Raw genomic sequence first — 15,532 nt, 5'->3', positions numbered from 1 at the left:
GTCACATAAAATCATTTATCGAGGTGAAGGAGAAGTGAGGTTTATTGCTCTCTATGTAATGGCTGGGCATAAAGTCTCCTAAACTACTACCTTTGATGGGCTCCTCTTGTCTCAGTAAAAAAGAAAATATGGCTTCAAATACTAAGATACGGCCCCAATTCTATATACCAGGATCCCTGTTGCTCTTAATAAAAGGTTACCAACCTGGGCCTTGGTGAGGACCACAATGCACAGGTTCTTATCCCCATGGAGAAATCCACCTCATGCCACATGTGTGGCAGTGTGAGCTCCCCAGGGACCATGTGAGGTGGGGTGCGCTGCGGGAGGTCATCCCAGCAGGGTACTGTGGGGGCTGCTTCCCCTCAAGGGCATCTGTTTATCATGGGTTTAAATCACTGTTCCTTTATGTTCTCCTCGGTCCACACCCTTAGAGACCTGCATAATTCCATGGCCTCAAGCACAGCCTACTCTTGCCTCCCCCCAACCCCCATCCTCACTGCTGCAAAGGATTCAGCAAGGGGCTGTGTAGGGCACTTTGAAGGAAAGGTGTGTACTGGAACAGCTTTATTGGTGACAGGGAATCAGACTGATTCCACACTTGCCCCAAGGGGCAAGCACATGGTTGAGCCACTAAAAATTGTTCAAAGACACAGCTTACCGTCCTAAAAGTAATCAATTTCCTCAAGTGTTTAGAGCCAACTATTTTACAACTCTTAGAGAAGTGGTTCTCAAAGGGTGGTCCAGGGGTCCCCCAGATCAAAGCAGTCTGCACAACACTAACATTCCGTGCTGTTTCCACAGCCACTCTGAGTATATGCTAGAGCATTTCAGAAACTGAACGGAGATACTAAGTTCGAATTTGGAAGATGTGCGAATCCAGAGGCTGTCAGTTAAGCCAAAGAGATTTGTGAAAACAAAAACATCTTTCTCATTGTTTTCATCATTGAAAACAGGTTCCATTAAATGGTTTACTTATGTTAATATATAATGGTTTACAATTTTACTTTATTTATTTGAGATGGAGTCTCGCTGTCACCTAGGCTGGAGTGGAGTGGCGCGATCTCGGCTCACTGCAACCTCTGCCTCCAAGGTTCAAGGGATTCTCCTGCCTCAGCCTCCCGAGTAGCTGGGATTACAGGCGTGTGCCACCATGCCCAGTTTTTTTGTGTGTCTTTAGTAGAGAAAGGGTTTCACCATGTTGGCCATGCTGGTCTTGAACTCCTGACCTCAGGTGATCTGCCCACCTTGGCCTACCAAAGTGCTAGGATTACAGGCATCAGCCACCATGCCCGGCTGGTTTACAATTTTAAATAGAAGGCACTTAAGCATTTAAATGACTCATTTTTAAACGTCAAACATGGTGACTATCAACAGATATAACAAAAGCTCTTTAGGGTCTTCCGTGCTTTTTAGGAGTGTAAAGCAGTCCTGGGTCCAGCCAGTCTGAGAACCGCTGACAAAGAGCAGTGCCTTCCACTGCTGAAGCCTGAAAGGCTGCTCCCGGAGGCCATTCTGGTTCAGTCAGGATGCTAGTGGCAGTGACAGGTTCTGCTTTAGCATTCGGTTTTTCCAGGCACCCTGTCTACTCTCTTTCAGTTTCATGTGATTACTGACGAGGCAGGGATTGCCAAGTGAGATGGCCAACTAAGTTCAGGTGGAGAGAACGGGGTTTCTTCTTTAAAAACCCTTCCCTCACAAGAATTTGCTTCTCAAATTGGAGCTGCAGCCAATTTTTTTTTTTGGAGACAGGGTCTCTGTCGCCAGGCTGGAGGGCAATGGAGCGACTGACCATGGCTCACTGCAGCCTCAATCTCCCTGGGCTCAGGTTATCCTTCTACCTCAGCCTCCCGAGTAGCTGGGACTACAAGCATGCACTACAATGCCCGGCTATTTTTTTATATACATATATATATATATATTTTTTTTTTTTTTTTCTCCCAATAACAGGGTTTTGCCATGTTGCCCGGTCTGGACTCAAACTCCTGGGCTCAAGTGATCATCATGCCTCAGCCTCCCAAAGTGCGTCAGCCCTCACACCCAGCCTGGAATTCCAACTTACGAAGGTCACAGCCTAAGGGGCAAAATTACTGCTTGGGGACCTTGTAAACTCAAAAGTCAAGAATTAACTTTGTAGTTCAGCTGGAATCTTCCTTTCTTTCCCTGGGATTGAGAGGCCAAAGTCTAGTTTTGCTTTAGGGAGTAGGGGGACAGTCCAAGCTGAAGACAAAGGAGTTCTGACATAAAAGGGGTTTGTTTCTGTATCCATTTTTACATGTACAGCTGGATTCGACAGAGTCAAACATGTATGAGAAGCAACTTCCCAGCACCCCAATCACTGCTGCACGGGTGGGGAGAAGTGAGCAGAAAGGTATTTTACTACTCAAACATGTGAAAGGGAAAGCATTATCTTTTAGTGACAGTCCAGCAAATCCAAACAGGCCAGGCCAGTGTCTTCCTGGCCTGTGTCTCCAGGGTCTTGGAAGCATCTCTGGGGCCTACTCCCCTCGGTGCAGATTCAGCATTCCCAGTCCTGACAGCTGAAGCCAGCAGTGCCCACCTCCACCCAGACATTTATAACCAGGACAAGCCCTCAGTTAAGCAGATAGGGGGTTGGGGGGCTCAAGGGGGAACCTGTCTATGAATGCAGGGTTCAACCCCAGCTGCAAACGATAGCGAGGAGGGGGGAGGGAGGGCACAGTGTACCAGGCAGTATATCTGTCTATGAATGCAGGGGCCACAGGGTATCAGGCAGTGCACCTAAGGGCTGCACTTTCCTGTCTGTGAAATGGGGACGGTAATGACCTCACAACTTCCAAGGTTTTCTGAAGCGACATCATGTGAAGTGCCAAATCATCTGTGGCAAGTGTGCAACAGATGGTAGGTGCCACCTAAGAAAGTGACACAGCCTGTGCTGGCGAGGGCTTGGAGAGAAAGGCCCTCTTAGGTGAGTCTATTTGTCCGACATATTTGCCAACAGCACCTTATGGGCTTGGCACAGGGAAGACGGCAGGTGACATACTGTTCTCACGGAGGGCAGGGAGTGCTTCACGATGACCCAGGAGAAATTAAGTAGGAAGTACACACAAACTTATGAGGGTTTTTTTTTCTCACAAAGGTGACAAACTGAACACAAACTAACAGACTAGTTTGAAAAATCAAGAAACATCTATATAGTGAAATTCTTTTTGTTGGGGGTGGGGGGTGGACAGAGTCTTGCTCTGTCACCCAGGCTGGAGAGCAGTAGCACAACCACAGCTCACTACAGCCTGGAACTCCTGGCTTCAAGGGGTCCTCTGGCCTCTGGCCTCAGCCTCCCGAAGTGCTGGGACTACAGGAGCGCATCAGCATGCTTGGCCTAAGGGAATTCTTTTTTTTTTTTAAGACAGAGTCTCAGTCGCTCAGGCTGGAGTGCAGTGGTGCGGTCTTGGCTCACTGCAACCTCGACCTCCCAGGTTCAAGCGATTCTCCCACCCTGGCCTCCCAAGTAGCTGGGATTACAGGCACGTACCACCACACCCAGCTAATTTTTGTATTTCTAGTTAAAGATGGGGTTTCACCATGTTGGCCAGGCTGGTCTCGAACTCCTGACAAGTGATCCACCCATCTTGGCCTCCCAAAGTGCTGGGATTCCACGCATGAGCCACCGTGCCCGGCCGGGAATTCTTTAAGGGTGATGAATCATCACATGCACAGCCGTGAGAAAAACTCCCTGGCACCTGAGAGCCGCAGACAAGCCGGCCAGGGCAGTGGCCACAGCCTCCAACACATCCCGTTCACTAGTGCAAAACAGCTGTAACGTGGAGCTTTTCTGGACAGCACCCTTTCTGGTGTTTTTACTTTCTATTTTTACATAATGTTTAAGTTTCCTGTATGTGTATTACTTTTGTAACCAAACACATTAAGGTATCTTCATTTTGGAAAAAAAGTTGATTCACCTTATTATAAAGGTATATTAAATACCACTTAAATGTCTCTATCAGCATATACAAAACAAAACCATGGCATCAAAATTTGATACCCAAGGAGAGAAATGCCTCCTTCACAACTTACACACGATTATTACCACCTATTAAGCTATTTATGGTCATGGTTATAGAATTCTTATTAAAATATGTACAATTACCTATTCAACTCCATATAACAACTTAACCTCAAAATTACTACTCAAAAAATAAAATGAGGCCTAGACAACACAGACTGTCTCACAGATGAGTGTGTACATGTACATGAAATGAGCAAACTGGACTTTGTTCTTTGACCTCCTCTTTCCCAATTAGTACATTTCCATTAACTGTTAATCACAGAAACTTTGTAATGCAATTAACATACATCACTTGACAGCTGTCATAAAAAGGCTGATCTTAGTATCCACTGTAAGGGACCCCATCATTTAAATAAGAAATGTAAGTGAGAGACTCTGTTTAGGGAGAATTTTCTAGTGGTCTTCTCAGCCTGCCAGAGAGAGATGAGACATCTCAGGCAAGTGCACAGTGCAGGGACCCACGGATAGTAGGGAGTCACCTGTTAAACACATTCAATCTTGGCTCTTCAAGAGCCAAATAAGCCACTTGGTAGCATGGGACAGGCATATAAAAAGGAAAAACGTGTCTTGTTTACAGAGATTCCAAACAATGAAGACGTGGCACAGCTTAAAAATAAACACTGAAGAGAAGCACCCTACTGGGCTCCACGGAACTGACCTTAAGGGAATTACGACCCTACGGCTGTAGAAAAACTCACAGTATCAACAGCAGAACCTGCCAACTTCACCGCGAACAAAACGGGAGCCAATGCCCATTCCAATCGTTTCCTCCTTACATGAAGAAACCCCACCACCCTTCAAGGCCCAACTGATGATACATACGTCCTAGACAAGCCTTTGTGATGCTCACACATACACATGCAACATGGGGTGGGCTGTCTGGTAACCATGGGTACAGCTGGGCAGTCAATCACAAATTATCTTATTTGTGCCCTGTCTTCTCATCACAGCACAATTAGCTCCTCTTGACACAGTCTGAATTCAATCAACTACTAATAAGGGACAGCCTCTGGTGGAAAGCCTGAAAAAATTCAAGATACACGCTTTTCCAAAACAAGAAGTATCTTAAGAAACTTGTTGAAACAAGTCTACAAGAACAGACATCTCCTCCCCACGTACACAGCAAGTAGGAAAACAAGTGTGCATTAAGCAGGGAGTTTCACAACAGGGCTGTGTCTGCCTTCCTGGGTGACATTTCTGAGATGTCTATGCCGTATTTAAAATAGGAAAATAGTGGAATAGTCACAGACACACATACACAAACAGCAACCCAAAGGGCCACTAAAGAGCCCTAGGCTCCAGGGTAAACGGGTTGGCAACACCTGATTTAAAGGAAGGAGCTGGAATAATCTCTCAAGTTCCCCCACTGAACTTGTCTCCAGGAGGACTGGGACAGGGGCCACCTTGGTCACTGCTATATCCCTCGTGCTAACGCAGTATGCAATGAATGTCCATTAAAAAAAGACTGTATTTACTCCTTAAAACGCACTGCTAAGGACCTTTCTCAGAACTGTATTTCAACCAAGTCATATGTGGCCCTAGCGAAACCATGGAACACGGGGTATATAGCAAGGCTATGTGAATATACCGAAAAGACGTTCCCATCAGCCTTTCCCTCCTCTAAGTCCCTGAGTACACTAGGCTCAAATCTCATTCCATCAGCAGGCAGATGACACGGATATCGACGGCCCAGGCACAAGTTAAAGAGTATTTTCAATAACTGGTAACGCAATAAGCTACTGCTACCTGTGGCCCAAACTTTAAACTTACATATTAAAGTCCTTCAGAGCAGAAAAGCCGGCCCTGACCTCCACTGTCTCAGAATCGCGAGAAGGAGCCCCGGAGGCCGCAGCGGAGGCAACACAGGCAGCACGAGCACCCCTCCCGCCGAGCGCAAGAGCTGGCCCTTTCGGCTTCCAGGGTCACTGGAAGGCAAAATGTGTCACAAATACAGCCAGTACACACCAACGCAACAAACGACTCCACAAAAAAACTGAAAACCAGCGCGGGGAGGTAAGGACACATTCTTTAGGAAGCGAATCTGCGCTCTTTGCGCTTCCTGCAGCGCCAGCCGCCCTACAGTGCCGGAATCCCCCGAAAGCACGCCAGAAGCTAAGCCGGCCACCCCGACCGCACCCAAGGCCCGGGAGGAAGCGCCGAGGCCCCCCAGGATGCCCAGGGAAACCAGCTGCGCTTACAAGCCAGCCGCGCAGGCCCCCGAGCCCCGGGCCGCACTCGCCCAGGCCAGCCCCGCGCTCTTCCCCGCGAGCGGCCGCGCCAACTCCCACCCTCGGAACCGTTCCAGCCGCGACCACCGCGTGCTCGCCAGTCGCCTCGACCTCACACAGCCCACCAGGGCCGGCGACTGAGGCCCGCGCCCCCAGCGCGGGGAGGCTCTGACCGGCCCCGCCCGTTCGCTCGCTCGTTCCCTTCCGCGGCCGCCATCTTCTCGGCGGGAGCGGCCTGTGCGGGATCCGCGGCTCTCGCCAGCCGGGCTCCGATGCCAGCCCCGCCCCGCTCCCGAGGGCGGCCCAGGCGGCGGCCGGCTCCTCTACCCGGCACCCGGGACGCCACTTACCGCAGGCCGCAGGCCTCTAGGGTCTCGCAGCCATTTCCCCGAACGCCGCGGAGTGGGCGGCCGGCCACCGAGATGGCGCGGGGCTAGAGCGGCGCCCCCGCGCGGCGGACGGAGGACGAGGCCGGCCATCGAGACGCTGCGGGGCTAGAGCGACGCCCGGGCTGGGAAGCCCGGCCCCCGCCTGCGCGCATGCGCCCGCCTTCCATACCTGCACTCCGGACGCGCCCTTTGGGTCTGCACTGACAATGACTTGCTTGCATCCTTTGTGGACACCTTATTTCCCCGACCCCAAGAGTGAAAGCTGAGGCAGTGCCCTTGCGGGGATCCCTCGGAACAGCCCGGGCAGGGCGCAGGCGGAACGTGGATGCTAGCCCCGAGGGACTGCACTCCGCCAGGATTTCGCTCCTAAGACCGATAAACCCTTCAAGTCGGTGGGGATAGGAAGCTCCTGGGCTAAATTTTTAAGAGGTGTGGGGGGGCGGGGACAGAGGATAAAGGAAGAAAAGGCCCAGGTTTTATCTTCCAGATTGTATTTCTCAAACCGCAAGCCCCTGACGGCCTCGGCTGGGAATGGCAGGGAGCGGCGAGGTCCAGGCGTGGGGGGGTTTCTCTCCAACTTGAAGACCCTACCCTGCTGCCTCCCCACTCCAAGCTCGGCGCCAGAAACCAGGAGCGTGGGGGTGGGGGGAGAGGAAGGAGCACAGCGAGGAAGGGAGGCGGGCACGCTGGACCTCTAGGCCCCAGGGACCTTGGCGGTGTGGTCGCAAAGCTCTGCCTTCTCCCACCATGTCAATCCTACACTCAGAACTACTGACCAGTAGCTAGAACTCAAAGAACGCATGGATACGTTTGCCCACAGGGGTTGGAGGGAAAGATTAGACACTATCAAGAGAGGGGAAAGTGAGGTATGGTAGATGTCAACCTTCCATGTGGATTTTCTTCAGTTCGCTCAACAGTAACTAGAGTGACACTCCATCACCTGTCTGTCCCCAGTTACTGCAGGAAAGAGACTGGGAGGGGGCAGGAGGGGCAGCTGTTGCCTTGAGGCACCATGGGCACTGGCCATTTGCTCCGAGGGCAGGGACTTGGGGGGGAGGTGGCCCCATTACTTGCTTCCGCTTCTGTGAACAGTGATACACTACCTGAAAGCACGGACCATCTAGCCTTTGGCGTCGTCCCTGGCCAAGAGTAAAAGGGGCCCAGAGTGCCGTAAACCTGCCCCTAATACAGAGGCTTCTGCGATGCTTCCATGGATGAACCAGGAGCTTTGAGGCAGGTGTGCTTTTTAATAATACCGCTGAAGATTACAGGTCTGCCAGTTTCTGAGGCGGACTTAGTTTTCTTCAAAGGAATACAAGGCAGCTTGTTTCTGCTGGTGTGGCCCATTAGGACCACATTAATAGAATCTGGCAGGGATGGACTTGACCAGTCTTCCATCTTGTGTGTGTCCTCAGGTTGCAAAGAGGGCTTTTTGCCCTCAGACATGGGGTAGTGGGAAGCTTAGAAGACAGACGGGGTTGAGACCACCTTTAACAAGCAGCGTAATCTTGGGCAAGCTCTCTGTTAAAAGGAGGGCTCACATGCTGAGGCCCAGGTGAAGACCACATGAGGCCTCCCTACAAGAGGCTCTCTCTAAATCCAACTGGTATAGGGGAACCTCAGCCCAGTCTCTTTAGCTGAAGATCTTTAAACCAGCCACAATTTGTTTCTGCAAGACGGCGAGATTTTAAGAGATTTTAACTCTTGGGTACAGTTTCACGCTGGGCACTCAGGAGAGATAGATGGAAAGGCACTAAGGGAATAGAAAGAGTGGACAAGGCGGCTCAGGGACAAGAGAACCAAGAGGAAGAAAAAGGCAGGAAAACATGAGGAAAGGGAACCCTCACTCAGCTCACCGCAGTGCTCAGCGATACGCAGAATGCCTTCCTTCCTGCAAGTCCAGAGGATACCGGAACCTGCCTCTCGTTCTCATCTCCCCCGCCCCCCCAGCAGAAGCTGGCTCGGCTGTGGAGGCCTGGCCAGACTATCCACTCTGGCCTTCCCCACCTACAAGGTGACGAAGCCAGCTCTATCCCAGCTTACCTGCCGTCACTACTCCTGGGAGCTGCCCTTCCTGGTGAGAAAGGCATTTGGAGAATCTACAGTCTGGGTATTTGAATTTGAACTCCACTAGCAAAATAATACTTTTTCCTAGCCGAATTTATTTTAAAAGTAAAACCCAAAGGAGGAAACAAAGTCTTCAGTTATTTCAATAAATTGTTCCTTAACTATCCCCAATCCACAAACAAAACCCCACAAGTAGCACCGATTTACAACAGGATGTGGCGCAGAAAGCAGGAAGGGGCCAAGAGCGCTCCAGCAGGAAGCTTAATAGGTGGTCCATGGCGAAAAACACGATGGGTGCATCACAAATAGGTGTAAACAGTACACTTTTGTAATGTGTAGACACCAGTTTCTGCAACCCCCATGCCACGCAAAGTTTAGGGAAAGTCTTTGAAAGTACAATCCGGAAAACTCAGCAATTCTTTCAAAAAAATGGCTTTCCGCGGTTATAAGCCTCCTTCATTGGGACTCAGGGTCCGCAGCAGAATATCCTGACCCAAAATAAAAATACTATGACAAAAATACTCCAGCAGGCAGTCGGCTTTACTTCGTTTAAAGCCGGATTTGGCTTAGTCCCGTGAAAGCGAAGGAGCACCAGCGTTTCCTGATTCCGCACAGTTCTCTCGGCAGAGAGGGCCCGTCCTCTCCAAGAACCGGAAGCCAGACAGCATCAGGACGTTTTATTCTTCTCACCTGGGATTCAGAGAGGCAGCGGCCAAGGACAGCGCCCCCGCCGAGGCCACCGGGCAGCGTCCAGGTCTCGGCCTTTGGGAGAGGAGCAGCGGGGGAGGGGCACGGGGGGGGCGAGGGCGGGGCACGCCTGGGCCTCGGCGCTGGGCTCCTCCTCTGCCCGCTCCAGGGGACGCCCGCAGGATTCTTGCAGACCTCTGCCGAGGCAGGATGGAGGCCTGCAGGGATGCACCTCGGGCCCGCGACCCGGACGGCCGCAACATAGTTCCTTCTGGCCGGAGATTAGCCTGGTCGTGAGTCGTGTCTGTGCCAGGCCCTCCACGCTGTGCTCCAGGGCCTCAGTGCCCGGCGCGCTGGGGCTGTACCGCCAGCCACTTGGGGCAGGAAAAAGGAATCACAAAACACAACCCTCTCCTTTACCCAGGAGGAGAACGTGGATTCCCAGGAAAAAAAAAAACTGATGAATTTTCTTTACTTTTACATTGTATAAGGCCAGCTAACTTTAACAGTTAACTTTAGATAAATCAACTCACCAATGCTAAAAGGTGTCACAATCAAATCGTCCACTACTTCCCCTCAAAGCAAACAGTAAAGCACTGCCTTTGGCTCCTTTAAAGAATATTAACCAGATCTGCCGGGCGCGGTGGTTCACGCCTGTAATCCCAGCACTCTGGGAGGCCGAGGTGGGCGGATCACCTGAGGTCAGGAGTTCAAGACCAGCCTGACCAACATGGTGAAACCCCATCTCTACTAAAAATACAAAAATTAGCCGGGCGTGGCGGCAGGCGCCTGTAATCCCAGCTACTCGGGAGGCTAAGGCAGGAGAAACACTTGAACCCGCTGCACTCCAGCCTGGGTGACAGCAAGACTCTGTCTCAAAAAAAAAAAAAAAAAAAACCCAACAACAAAAAAACAGATCTTTGTCTACCAAAGGGCAAATGCTACATTTGTGTATCACTGAGTAACAGCACTGCCAGAAAAGGCAACTTCACAGAATTCACCCACTCAATGAATTCCACTGAATGCTGTTTTGAGACAACCAACACAGAGGGAGAGCATGGACGATAGTGGGTAAGATAAAGGGAACTGGCAAGATGGAAAGGGGCCAGGAAACCAAAGAATTCAAGGAAAAACAGAAACGGAAGTTAAACTTTGTGTTCTAACCCCAAAGACCTCTAGAAAGCTGTGGGATGTGATGGAGCTACATGTTCTATGCAGCATATGAGAATCATACCAATTTTCTGTCTTTTAGACAAAAGAATAAATGTGAAATAGGAAAAATGGAGGGAAGTGAGATGGCAGGAGGGCATCACCCCCCTTAATGCTGTACCAAATTACTATACAAACTGAATTTTTGTAATTAGAATTATGGACAGTGTCTTATCATTTGTATGTTACCAGAAACCTGTGCTATGACTTTTAACTAGAAAAACAACAACGGATGGATCTTTTTTTGGTCACATTAGCCTCTGTAAGTTACTCAAGACAGCTGCAATGAACTGACAACAATATCCACAAACAAAGCAAAAGGAACTTCTCATGGCAGGGAACTGAATCTGGATGTTATTCTCAGTTCTGTCATTTTCCAGATACCTTTAGAAAGAATGAGCTGCAGTTTGTCTTGTTTTCCTTGAGACAAGGTCTCACCCTGTTGCCAGGCTGGAGTGCAGTAGTGTGACCTTGGCTGTCTGCAACCTCTGCCTCCAAGGCTCAAGCAACCCTCCTGCCTCAGCCTCCCGAGTAGCTGGGACTACAGGTGCATGCCACCACACCTGGCTAATTTTTCTATTTTTTGTAGAGATGGGGTTTCACTACGTTGCCCAGGCTGGTCTCGAACTCCAGGGATCCACTCGCCTCTGCCTCCCAAAGTGCTGGGATTACAGGCATGAGCCACAGTGCCTGGCCTGAGCTGCAGTATTTCTATATCCTCTGCTAAGGAGTGAACACATTAATACAGAACCATGCTCATCACTCCTTCCTCTGAGAATGTTTCATGTTTCTCTGAGGTGTCTAAGTTTTCTCTTTGAGGTCAGTGAAAAGTAAATAAAAACAACTTTGGAATAAATTAATATTTTAGTAAGTATAAGGCAAAAAACTATTTCTTTTCTGACTGGTTTTATCTCAATCATCTTTAAAGGAACACAGCAAACAAGAAAGCCAAAAAAACGCTTTGAGAGATTCTGACAGAATAAGAGTAAAGTGGTTGTACCCAAATAGGACATTTACCCTTACAGGCTCTTCACACCACGGAATACAGGCCAGCGAAAAAGGGGAAACGAACCCATAGACGACTGAACTCCTACACCTGCTGGCAAGCACCAGGAGGAAGGTGCAGGGATGTCCATAAGGTCAGAGACAGCCATCAGTTCACAGGGCATTCCAGACGCAATGGGCCCCCGCCCCATTCTTGGGCCTTCTGCCTAACCTCAATGTCTCAGGAGTATGGGACCTTAGGGGGAAGGATAGGGCTACAATTGTGCAGGCTACAATTAAAGGTATTTTTCTTAAATGAAAACACTTTAAGAAGTGAAAGAGACTTCAGTAACCTTCCAGAATTTGTCTAGATAGGAATAACTGTATAAATTAATTCTTGTTCTTGCTTAGTTCACAAAAACAAAATGGTAAAACTGAGAAAGAGTGTGTTCGGAGGAAACAGCAACAACAACAACAAAGGCTGAGCTATTAGCAGTTTCCAAAAGACACCCAAATGGGAACTGAAGGCTTTTTCCCTTCAGGGAGGTCTCGCTTTGTTGGCCTGGCTGGTCTCAAACTCCTGGCCTCAAGGGATCCCCCTGTCTCAGCCTCCCCAAAGTGCTGGGATTGTAGGTGTGAGCCACCCTGCCTCTTTCATTCCAATAGGAAAGTATTTAAAGAGTAGAGGTAGGGCCAGGCACGGTGGCTCACACCTGTAATCCTGACACTTTGGGAGGCCCAGGAGGGAGGATCACTTGAGCCCAGGAGTTGAAGGCCAGCCTGGGAAACATAGGAACTCTATTTCTGCTTCTACCTGCCCATCAGACACGTGATCACAACAGCTGCATGCATACAAAGAACTTAAGACACAGACAGAACTATCCATATGTATGTGTGTATATTTACATATTTTTTTGTTAATTTTTATAAAAAAGAAAAGTCAGATTCCAAACCAGTAACTATCTATCAAATCCTAACCAACCAGGTTCAAAGTACATAATCAAACTCAAAAAAATAGTACATAAACGATGCTTTGACCACGTACATTGCTACTCAAAATACTCTTTGGCCTTTCCCACTGGTCTGCAATGGCAGGACTGTATCACCTTCCCTCCCACCACATTTGTTTCAGGTAACAGTATGCTAGATACAGTTTGTCTCAACCTCAGCAGGAGTTAAAGATTTAAAAAAAAAAAAAAAAAATCAAGAAAAGATTATTCTTGCTCTTACCCAAACAAACTTACAAAATATTCAGTGCTTTCTGATTTAGTGGTATAATCTAGAAAGGGAAATAAAATCAGGCAAAAAGAGGGAGGGGGAAGGGCACCTATATCAAACAATCACCATTAAAGATTCTTTACAGGGTCTGGGTTCACCAGACACATGGTGTCAGAACATGTGCAGCAGGCCAGGTGTCATGGCTCATGCCTGTAATCCCAGCACTTTGGGAGGCCCAGGCAGCTGGATCACCTGAGGTCTGGAGTTCGAGACCAGCCTGACCAACATGAAGAAACCGCATCTCTACTAAAAATACAAAATTAGCCAGGTATGGTGGCGCATGTCTGTAATCCCAGTTACTCAGGAGTCTGAGGCAGGAGAATCTCTTAAACTGGGAGGTGGAGGTTGCAGTGAGCCAAGATCGTGCCATTGCACTCCAGCCTGGGCAACAAGAGCGAAATTCTGTCTCAAACAAAAAAACAAAACAAACAAAACAAAAAAAGAATATGTGCAGCAGACTAAATAGTAAAATTCTGCCTTACCCCTTTCCAACATCTCTAATTGTTTAACATACTGTGAAAAGTGAAGTCTAAGAAATTGAGGTCTGAGTGTTTCCTACCTACTTCTGCTAACCATTCTAAGCATCAACAACTGATGGGTTTATCAATTATCCTAAAACATAAGGTGGTTTGATTTGCCCAATCTCTTTGAAAGCCTGAAGTCTCCAGTATGTAGGGGTTTGATTTTATGCTTTTGGGTTTTGAGAGTAAAACAAAAAAATCCATGGGAATAATGTGGTTTTGAAACATGGCTGATACCCTGGTTTTTTAAACATTTTATGATTTGAGTAAAGGAAGCACTCTATGCAGTGGTTCACACCTGTAATCCCAGCACTCTGGGAGGCCAAGGCAGGAGGACTGCTTGCACCCAGAAGTTTGAGAACAGCCTGGGCAACATAGTGAGCCCTCTCCTCTACAAAAAAATAAACAAAATTAGCTGGGTATGGTGGCTTCCGCCCGTAGTCCCAGCTACGCAAGAGGCTAACATGGGAGGATTAGCTGGGAGGTATAGGTTGCAGTAAGCCATTATCACGCCATTGCACTCCAGCCTGGGCAAACTGCTTTCCCCTTTTTAAAAACTCATTAATGTCTTTTAAGACTAATATACCTTTAGCACTCCTCTTTCTGTTCATCTCTTTCAATATGAAACAACTCAAATTCAAAGCCACCACCTCAGCTTGCAAGACACTGGAAGCTCTGAACACCTGGTTGCCCCTCAGCTGACTGTAAGAGGGCCAAGCCTTTGGTTTCTCTCGTCCACATGCCCACCTCTGTCATAGGAAAGCTCAGGCAGTTGATGAATCCAGCAGACTGAAATCCTTGTCACTGTCCCAGATGTCAACCAGTGTGGCCCTACACCCTCTCCTGTCCTGGGACCCACCTACCTCTTTCCTGCTCTCCTGCACTCTTGGTGACTCCCCATGCTGGTGTCTTCAGGGGTCTGGCCCAGGCTCTCCTCCTCTCCCTCCACCCATACCTTCTCCACGGAGACTTCATGCACACCTGGCTGTAGTTGCCTTTATCTCTGCCTAGATCCGGGCACCATCATTCACCTGCTCCCCTGGCATCTCCACATGAATGCCTCAAATGCACTTCAAAACCTACCAACACATGCAAAATGAGCTTAGGACTTCTGACCTCCCTACTACATACATCCAGGCTCTTCTCTGGCGTTCCCCATCCAGAGGATGGTCCCACCACCCTATAAATTCATAGGCCAGAAGCTGAGAAACGATCCTTGACCCCCCCTCCCTGCTCCTCAGTCTCACCTGCTGCTGCAGCGTTTCGTGGCATCTAGCTCACTGCTCACTTCTCAGTACATAAGTGCATGGCCCTAATGGCTTCTGAACGCCTTCAACATACTACGCTGTCTTCACCTCACCCCTGCTCACCACACTCCAATGTTTCCCATTCCCATCACATCACTCAACTTCTTGCTCTCTCACCCAAAACTATCAAATGGGGAGTTTTGGCAGCTTCATCCTGGACTTCCCCGCCACCTGGAAACTGCTAACATAGCTTCTTGAAACTCGACACCCTGTGGCTTCAGGGAGCGCCTTTGAAGCCCCTGGTTCTGTCAGACCCCCCCGGCCACTTTCTTGCTACCCTTCATAGGCAACTTCTTCCTTAGTGAATACAGCTTGCAGCTGTGCATTCTGGACTTGATCCACTCCTTGTCTCCATGGGCTTCCTCCGAATACCGTACCTATCAACTCTCAACTCTAGCCCTGCTCTTCCCCTTGAGCTTTAGATATGTCCCACTGGCACCTCCAATTCAATGAGGCCCACGTTGAACTCACCACCTTTCCCTCGTTGTTGCACCTCCTTCTTCATCATGATCATTCTCAGTTGGTGCCACCACCTCATCAGCTGGGCTACTCCCCCACATCACTCTGGTCTTCCTTCTTAGCTCCCACAAATTGTTAGTCACCAAGGACTGCTCATTTCCCTCCTGACTGAAGGTCTCTTTCCATTTTTGCTAGTATTGCTTCCAGTTAAGATCCTCATAATCATTCACTCATGTATTCCTTCATCACTCAACAAATAAATATTTATGGAGCTCCTATTACGAACTAGACTTTAGCCATAATCAACTCACATGAAGCTTACCATTTTATGGTGAATCATGACATCCCATCAGGCAGCAAC

At 48.9% G+C, this 15,532-nt stretch overlaps 1 protein-coding gene across 4 annotated transcripts in view; it reads right to left on the bottom strand.

Moving 5' to 3' along the window:
- The window catches only part of DIDO1 (death inducer-obliterator 1), a 60,667-nt gene that overhangs the window by 42,610 nt on the left and 2,525 nt on the right, over positions 1-15,532 (bottom strand). For 2 of the 4 annotated variants that reach the window (XM_012511928.2, XM_030826034.1), the window contains exon 1: positions 6,621-6,735. The exons of 1 other annotated variant lie outside the window; for it this stretch is intronic. The gene's annotated coding sequence lies outside the window, so the exon portion shown is untranslated. Of the gene's footprint in view, positions 1-6,620; positions 6,736-15,532 lie in introns of those variants that run through there. One more of the 4 variants, XM_003280142.2, reaches the window with a different exon arrangement.

The sequence above is a fragment of the Nomascus leucogenys genome, chromosome 13 (assembly GCF_006542625.1).
Source record: "Nomascus leucogenys isolate Asia chromosome 13, Asia_NLE_v1, whole genome shotgun sequence".
In the NCBI taxonomy this organism is placed as follows: Eukaryota; Metazoa; Chordata; class Mammalia; order Primates; family Hylobatidae; genus Nomascus; species Nomascus leucogenys.
Note: the sequence above shows the minus strand (reverse complement) of the source record. Positions and strands in the feature narration are given on the sequence as shown.